Genomic DNA, 8,011 nt, shown 5'->3' on the forward strand with positions numbered 1-8,011 from the left:
TTTAACCCCTGTTAATTTTACTATTCAAACCTAAGGTTCCAGATATAGGCGGCTCTGCCGCAAATAGAACAATTGAATACAGTTTCAATTGAGTGTCTTTGCCTTGGTCAAGGTTCTTAAGTACTCTAGGAGGTAGCGCTCGTACTGGTTCTGGTATAGATCGTAAGGTCGGTGACCATAGCAAGCTTCCTTTAAGCAAAGGGCTACGGCAACCGCGCTGCACCTTCAATATATACTATCGTAAAACGTTTATATTTAGTATTCGTCGATATAGAACTAACCCGAATATATGTAGTCTTAAAACAGCAGAGCAATAGTTACAATAGAAGCTCTTGGCTCAGTTTCTAATAGGAGCGCACGAATTAAGCTCTTTGCGTTTGTTAATGCGGATTAGGAGTATAAGCTTTGTCCGTGAAAAGATCGCGGCAATCACGTTGCGCTCGTTCACACTTGTAGTTAACTCCGCGACCGATCCGAGAAAAGATTGTATGCTCGTCGAGGATGGAGCATGAAGTGCTTAATACTTGTCCTTAGAGCAAATAAGTAGCATTACATAATTTTGTCCTCCTTAGTACCGATGGGATCAAGTAATCGGCGACCAAGGGGACAAAAGCAGTAATCGCAAGCCAGGAGGTGCTCATCTTTGAGAATGCACTGATGAGGCAAGTCGAGGGGCACCCAGTTGGTATATTAGGTATCCACTACGAGACAGCTGGTGTAGATCTTTCAGGCCTTTAAGAGACCGAAACGGAAAAATACTTCCCGCTGGACGCGAAAGCTTAAAATGGGCATGAATTTGGTTTTGCTCTGAACGGGGAGCTATTTCCAAAGCGAAACATTGAATCGACAAATATTGCCATGTATTGCAGCCCGCTAATAAAGACGAGAGCTAATGAGCTATGCGTAAAAGTTAAAAAATATCTTCGACGCAACGCCGTCGGCTCCTCACTCGGAGGCGAGAGCGGTTACCGTCTTCATGGAGGGTCTTCGAAAAAGTGCAGCTCTGACTATGACCTTTCGTGTTTTCCCTACCTTCTCGAAAGAGTGGTCGGCGCTGCAATTAACGTGGAGTACGCCTTACGTACGACAACGTACGTTTTGGATGCCAAAAATGTAAGCTCTATGAGTGTGCCAGAGGCAGTAGGCCTCTGTCATGCTGAGAGAGAAGAGAAAAATCAATTAGCTACTAAGCAGCTTTGTGGCTGCCTAAATCATCTGCACCTTGCGTGGCGCCCCTGCTTTCAGATGAGAGGTTCGAAGAATTGCTACACTCCACACTAGGGTGTTTGACGAATCCCTCTTGAAAAAAACACCTCTAATTGCACTATGCCTACTGGAGAACTGAATTTTATTGGGCCTTTTGGAGGTCGTACCCAACCCTATAAAGTGACTGTCTTTCACAGAGGCTCATAGTCCAAGATTCTGGTTGTTACAATGAATGTTCTGGTCTTTGTGAAGCCGTGAGATGTCCTGTTAGTATCAGGAGCATCCTCTAAGTATGCAGGCGCACGAGTGTTAAAAACAGGATACAGCTCGCGGAGATCATAAACGGATACGATATTCGTGCGTTTTGCTGCAAGAACACTGGTAAAACTGTCAAAGATTCTGTCGAAATCTCGTGTAAAGTTTGAGACTATGTCTGATTCAGGAACTAAAACCCTGGTACGATCCCATCCGGGCACGGAGTGGTAGAAACGCCACGAGCCACGGGACGACAGAAAACTTTAATGCCACCCACTTTTCTCGTGGTGAAGCATTGTTGGGTCATGACCATAAGGACACACATTTATTTGGCGCGAGCCTGAAGCTACGACAGCTTCAGTGAATGACATGGTGTTGTTCGAAATCGAAATCAAGTTTAGTCCTAGGTTCTCCGAAAAAGCTGCACAAATTTAAGTTCTCAAGATGAGTTGGAAATTGGCAATTTTGCATTGGGGTCTCCAGAGTGTTGAGATGCGAATGGATGGCTAACCGTGTGTCGTGGTCCCCGGAGTGTGTCTCTTGTGGGGAGGTAAAACTCAGTATTTAGCTGTCGACTCCTGTGCCCGAACAGGTAAACATCACTGCGTGCTACAGTTTCCTGTGCCAGTTTGAGCCATTGGAGTCGAAAAGCGACAGCAAGTCGTTAGATAAACACTAAGCCCTGTAGATGGGTTGTCACCGGGTGACGGCACTGCTGAGTCAACACCACCGTGTAATTAGCCGGGAAATGGCGAGAGATCGCCAGAAATCTCTTGTCATATACTCTTATAGCTATCACAATTATTCCTCCGTATATATGAGGTCCCCTGGTATCAAAAAAGCTGAACTCGTTATCCGTGGTAAATGAAGCAGTCATTTGGGCACTAACAGTGAGCTGAGCGCATAGAGTGGGACAGCCATCCTCAAGGATCCTACTGATGTTTTTAACCTTCGCTGAAGGGTCAACATGACGTGACGATAAAAGATCAACCACACGATTTATTTGGATAGCGAGTTCACCCTACACCTGACTTGGTCCCAAAACCCAGATATTACATCACACGACAGTGCGACATCGTCGAAATCTAAATTTGTGTAAAGCACGAAGCGAGATTGGTAAGAGAGTAAATTTCCCAACGTGGCGCCAACGTTATTTGTCAGAAAGGCAAATGGATACTACGCAATCAATTTTTCATTGCAAATGATAAAGTGTAGTGACTAGCCAGGTACGTAATGTAGAAAAGTAACGGCTAATGGACGATGCCTTACAGCCACAACTCCAAACTTTGCGAATATGACTCACAATCGTTTTATCATTTCGACTACAGCACCATTCCGATAGCTTAACACCAGCTAACGCATTACCTTTGAGGTATTTTAGGCGAAAAAGAATTATCATCTTGCTACCCTTTGCGAGAAATATGGTGATGATTTGTGCGCATCGCAAGCGGCTGAGAGGTAAGCATATACACCCTGAATTGGACAAGGATATACTTCGTCGCAAGTAGCTCCTTGTCATAAACAGGGTGGTTTTTCTCCAATGCTTTAAGACCACAATGGTCAAACGCGAATATGCGTTCATGCCAAAGCCTATGACAAATGCCGAAGCGTCATCGGTGATATGAGTTTGACGATCCGAATTCAAAAAAGCCGGATTCGGAAGCGCATGAGACTTGTTTGGCCATGAAGGTCACCCCTTCTGTCACGCTCCACCACTATATGGCATCATTTTAAGAAAAAATAAACGAGATATTGTGCCATGTAGCCTTAAACTGCACTGTACTGGGGCCAGTTACCGCGGTTTTTAATCAACAGCGAGTGGTATTTGTCAACTAGGTCGAGAAACTGAACGAAGTACAGCTGGTCTTGCTCTTCTGCAGCACATTCTTTCTAGAAATCGGCGTTGCATCGAAATTGCAACCGCATCAGCTTTTCGTCACAGAAATGGGCAAAACGCGGGAATTTTCACATCCACAGCAAGCCCACGCTTGGCTTTGCACGAATAAAAGCTCAATGACGTAACACGATTCCGTCGATATGGGCTGACGCAACAATAGGTACCGGGTGCAAGTCAGTTTCATGGGGCAACACGCGTGATATCTTTGTCTCTACGGCATGAATTCCTTCAAGGATGTGCAAAAATGATCCATAGAAAATTTGGAACTATTTGTTAGACTCCTCACACTCAGTTGTCTGCAAGTTTATTCAATCACTGGCTCAAACATAATGTATGATGATCCTCCAAAAACAACTGTATATTTATGGAAACCTCGCTGTTTTTGAAAACACCACCCGGATATCTTCCCTTACCCTCAATGAAAATTTTTACCGAAAGTAGTAGGGGGTACTACATAGATTAGCAGTACCTGTCAGTCCATCCCGGACTAAAGATTCAACGTGAACGCGTTACATGGTTGTGCTGACTTAGCCACATCGTGACGTTCTGGTATCATGCTTTTTATTGAGAGCCTTGTTATTCTAGTAAAAATTGCAGTCGCTTTGTGGTCACCACCAGGTCTGGCCCAGGAGACCGCAACATTCAGTCGCTTCTACTCTTCACCGGCTCTAGACCAGCTTACAGCTGTGATGGACCATCTCACCAGTAAAAATATGACATACAGATGCTCAACCCTGACCTAACGGATGTACACTTCGAAGATCGTAAGATACAACCAGATTCTCTGCCTCACCCACAGATTACAACCCACTGCCGTTTTTGCCTTCCAGCTCTAGGCATTTAGAGGTATCAAATTAGACAACCCTATGTCATGCACAGAAACTATCGTAGCCTTGTGTCCGCACCAAAAGTGCCTTTACTATCTGAAAAGTTGAGTTTATGGATTGCAAAGGCTCTGTCAGGAGAGAAAGGTGTGACACACAACGTCTTGGACTTTAAGTCGATTTATAGCTTGTGGTGTTCAAGCCACGCCATACCAAAATAAGAATCATGTGTTTCCAGGTCCAGGACAAGAAGCAGCTCTTCGCTTTGCCAAAGTCCTCATAATTTCCTAAAGGTCCAAGCAAAACCTCATCCCTTTCACCAGTGTCTTCGTCAAAAGTTGCGCAAATACAGTACCCGTATCTTGCATTATTTCATTAGCACCGACTTCTGTCTACTACTTTTGACAGTTGTGCGTTGTGCGAAATTGTATGACGCTCTTAAATTTATCCAGGTTTTCCATGGATTCACAGATCTCAGGAGCTAACGTTAATTACCAACAGCTCATGAGCTCGATTTTCTTTCTTTCTTTCTTAACGAATAATTTCTTTTTTTGGATGAACTCCTTTGACCGCAACAGTGACGCGGTACAAAAAATGCCGGATCTTTGCTGGTAGGCCTACTGAAACTCAACGTCCCCCGTGGATGGTTTGTTGGACAACCCTTCGGTACCTAGATCCTTCATATATTTCAGTCGAGAGTGAAGGAAACGCAAGGAATAGATATTTGTTCTATCGTAATAAAAACTCTGGATAATATGGGCCTACCCGGCAGCCAAAAAATCCCTCTAGCACCCTACTGAACTATCACAGCACGGATGGCGTACTCCGCATCAATTACGATGCCCATCGCTTCCTCGAAAGAGGTAGGGCGAACGCGGAAGGTGTCGGAGAGCCGGCTTATTTGAAGACTCTCGTGAAAATGGTAGCCACTCTCGCCTCCGAAATAAGGTCTGACGTTATTGTGGCAATAAGACCGATTTACTCTGGTCAGAACTTACCAGCTTTCGCCTCCCTTGACGGGTGGACACGAGCTTCGAACACACCTGATGTGCCGGCAAAGCGGTGCAAATACACGATATCTGTCGCTTTAAATTTCCGCGCTGGAGACGACTACTTAACCGAGGTATCGTACATTAGTATCCTTTCTCGCGCGGTCTCCTAGCTAGGATATCTCAAACGTGACGCGCTGTTGCTCCGTTGGGGCATGGCCGATTCTGTAACGGGATTACTCGTACCATGGTTTGAAGTGGTGGGTCACTCAGGATGGTGTGAGCACACAATGGTGTGACTACACCTTTATAGGAAGTCACTACGTGGCTGGGCTGCCTATTTAAATTAGGTTTTACTCTTTAATTAGGAAAACCTATAGATTTAGATATAGGCGGCTTTGCCGCAAATAAAATCGAGAAAATACAATTTATATTTTGAATGGAAGAGTAAATTTGCCTTGGGTAAAGGGGGTGGTTAGTCTTGGTATTAGCGGATTGCACTCGTACTTGCTTTAACTATAGTCACCGACCTTAACCAAGCTTTCTCGAAGCGAAGGAGCCATGGCAGCCCTGCTGCACTTGGTAACACTTGCAGTCAGTCTACATCTAAGTCGTTACGACTGATCCTCTGTGAGGATGAAGCAGCTCTCCGTTTTGCCCCAGAGCATGCAGGACGGGCTTGAAAAGTTGATGTCTTTGCTTGGCCCTGAGAGCATGTAATCCCTCGCTTCACAAGGGTCTGAAGCAATCAGCGCGCGCCTAGAGGCTTTTTCGAGCTATGAAAATGCTCTGCTAGAGCATCGAAAGTAGAGGATGTCGGCGTCGACTGCATCCATGACGCCACCGTCGACGACGGACGATTCTTCCCGATCAATGCCGCTCAAGGTGAGGGTTAAGACCTTTGAGGGCAAGGATGGAGAGAATCCCTTGCTCTGGGTGAGAGAGGCCGTGATGTCTATGGCATTCGCCATTCTCCAGCCCGAGCAACAGCGCGTGGCGCTAGCTACCCCCACGCTCGGTGGTGAGCGCGAGAATGGGCACCGACATGCGGCACATCGGTCGAAGCGGTATTTCCATCCTGGACGGAGCTGAAGCTGCAGCTTTTACGAGTGTTCTCACCGCCTAACCAGGAATATTGTGTGCAATCGCGTTTCCTTGCCGCCTGACAGGGCAAGAAAAAGTTGGTGGACTTTGTCAAAGAGTTTCGAATTCTCATTGCCAGGATGGCAGCCGATCTTCTCCCCGAGACAATCACAGTGACCGTCTTAATGGCGGGTTTTTGCACTGGCGTGGCCAGAATGGAAGTCTTCCATCTTCTTTTGAATTCGGTATTCAATTTTGAGTCGTCACGACTTGGCTGGAATGCGCACTGTAGCAGCTCGTCGAGCGGGCGTTAGCCGATGGATCTCAGCTATAATGAGAAAGCAGAGGCAAAGCTCCGAGCTGCCGAGCAGAGTTCGAACATCCGACGGTGTTTTGTCTGTGAAGACGCCCGTCACTTTCAGATTGGTTGTCCCCTGCGCAAGGCGCGTCAAGGTTCCTTACCAATCCTCTGGTTCTTCGCGGGGAAACAACAACACCCAGTAGGGCGCCCCGCACCTACTGGGGAGCCTCGAAGAGGTAGATGTCAGCGGGGGTCCAGCTCAGAAGAGCTCCGTGCTCTTGAACACGGAACGTTTATGCAATCCGGGCTTGTGAAAGCGGTCGTGAAGGGCTTTGAGAAGCCATGAAAGATCCAAATCGACTCCGAAGCAATTATGCTCGACGCTCCACGATAGAAGGAAGTCAGCCCCAACCTATTTCACTTCTCTATGTACCAAGAAACTAACAGTACTTGTAGGGCACTCGTACTTTAATTTCAACATCCCACTAGTTTCTTAAGAAACGCAAATGTCTTGACAACGCTAGAAGAGTCTGAGAAGACGTATCATTAATGTTCAAATGTAAACAGTGGCACCGCTCAAGTAATAACAACAACCATCAAATTATAACCTTTTGCTTGCCAGTGAAGTTTACATCACTTCCTCCTTAATATCTTGGGGATAATTTTATACAAAACTCACGGTCTTCAATTTAGCATGTCTTAGAGAAAAGAGTACCAGAAAAGCTGTCTACCGTCTGTCTTGCCATCGATTAGAGTGTGTGTGCGACTTTGCTGCAGATAATAGTCACCTTTTTACCAGGAGAGCACACACCATTCAGCTTGGGCTGGACAATGCTCACAATACACTTAAACATCGACATAAATACTTTACACAGACTTTAATTTATATTGCGACTGAAACATGACTGTTACACACTCTGCTAGCCAACACACAGCCAAAGAAAGACTTTTTATATACGCAGCGGTATTTTTAAGGGAATAGCGGCGAGCCTAATGACACGACACTTTTTGTTGTTGAGTTCATGTACTTGTTGTGTCATACATTTTTCAGTTACGTCTTGGCCCCGCCGGACAATGATGAGCTTGGTAACGTTAACATGATTGTGATGCAGGGTTCGTGATCTGAGTTTTTTGGTGCTGTCATGTAAAGCTTTGTGTTAACAAGTTAACCACCCGAATCACATGCTTTCCCAGCTGGGTGAGAAAAAGTGTGAACTCATTGTTGATAACTGTAGATCAAAAATGAGCCTAATACATAAAGCGTTAACTTGAGTAATGAAAATTTCACACGATATAATCGGACCAGTACCCAAAGATTCGTGACCGACGCCACATGCCAGGCGCTCAAAACAGGTATGAAACGTTATGGGCACATGCAATTATCTCCTTTGTAAAGAATCGATCTGATCATCTGTGATCATTTCGTCTTTTGTCCCACATGATGCACAAATATGAT

This window comes from Plasmopara halstedii (genome assembly GCF_900000015.1).
Source record: "Plasmopara halstedii genome assembly, contig: Scaffold_42, whole genome shotgun sequence".
Taxonomy (NCBI): Eukaryota; Oomycota; class Peronosporomycetes; order Peronosporales; family Peronosporaceae; genus Plasmopara; species Plasmopara halstedii.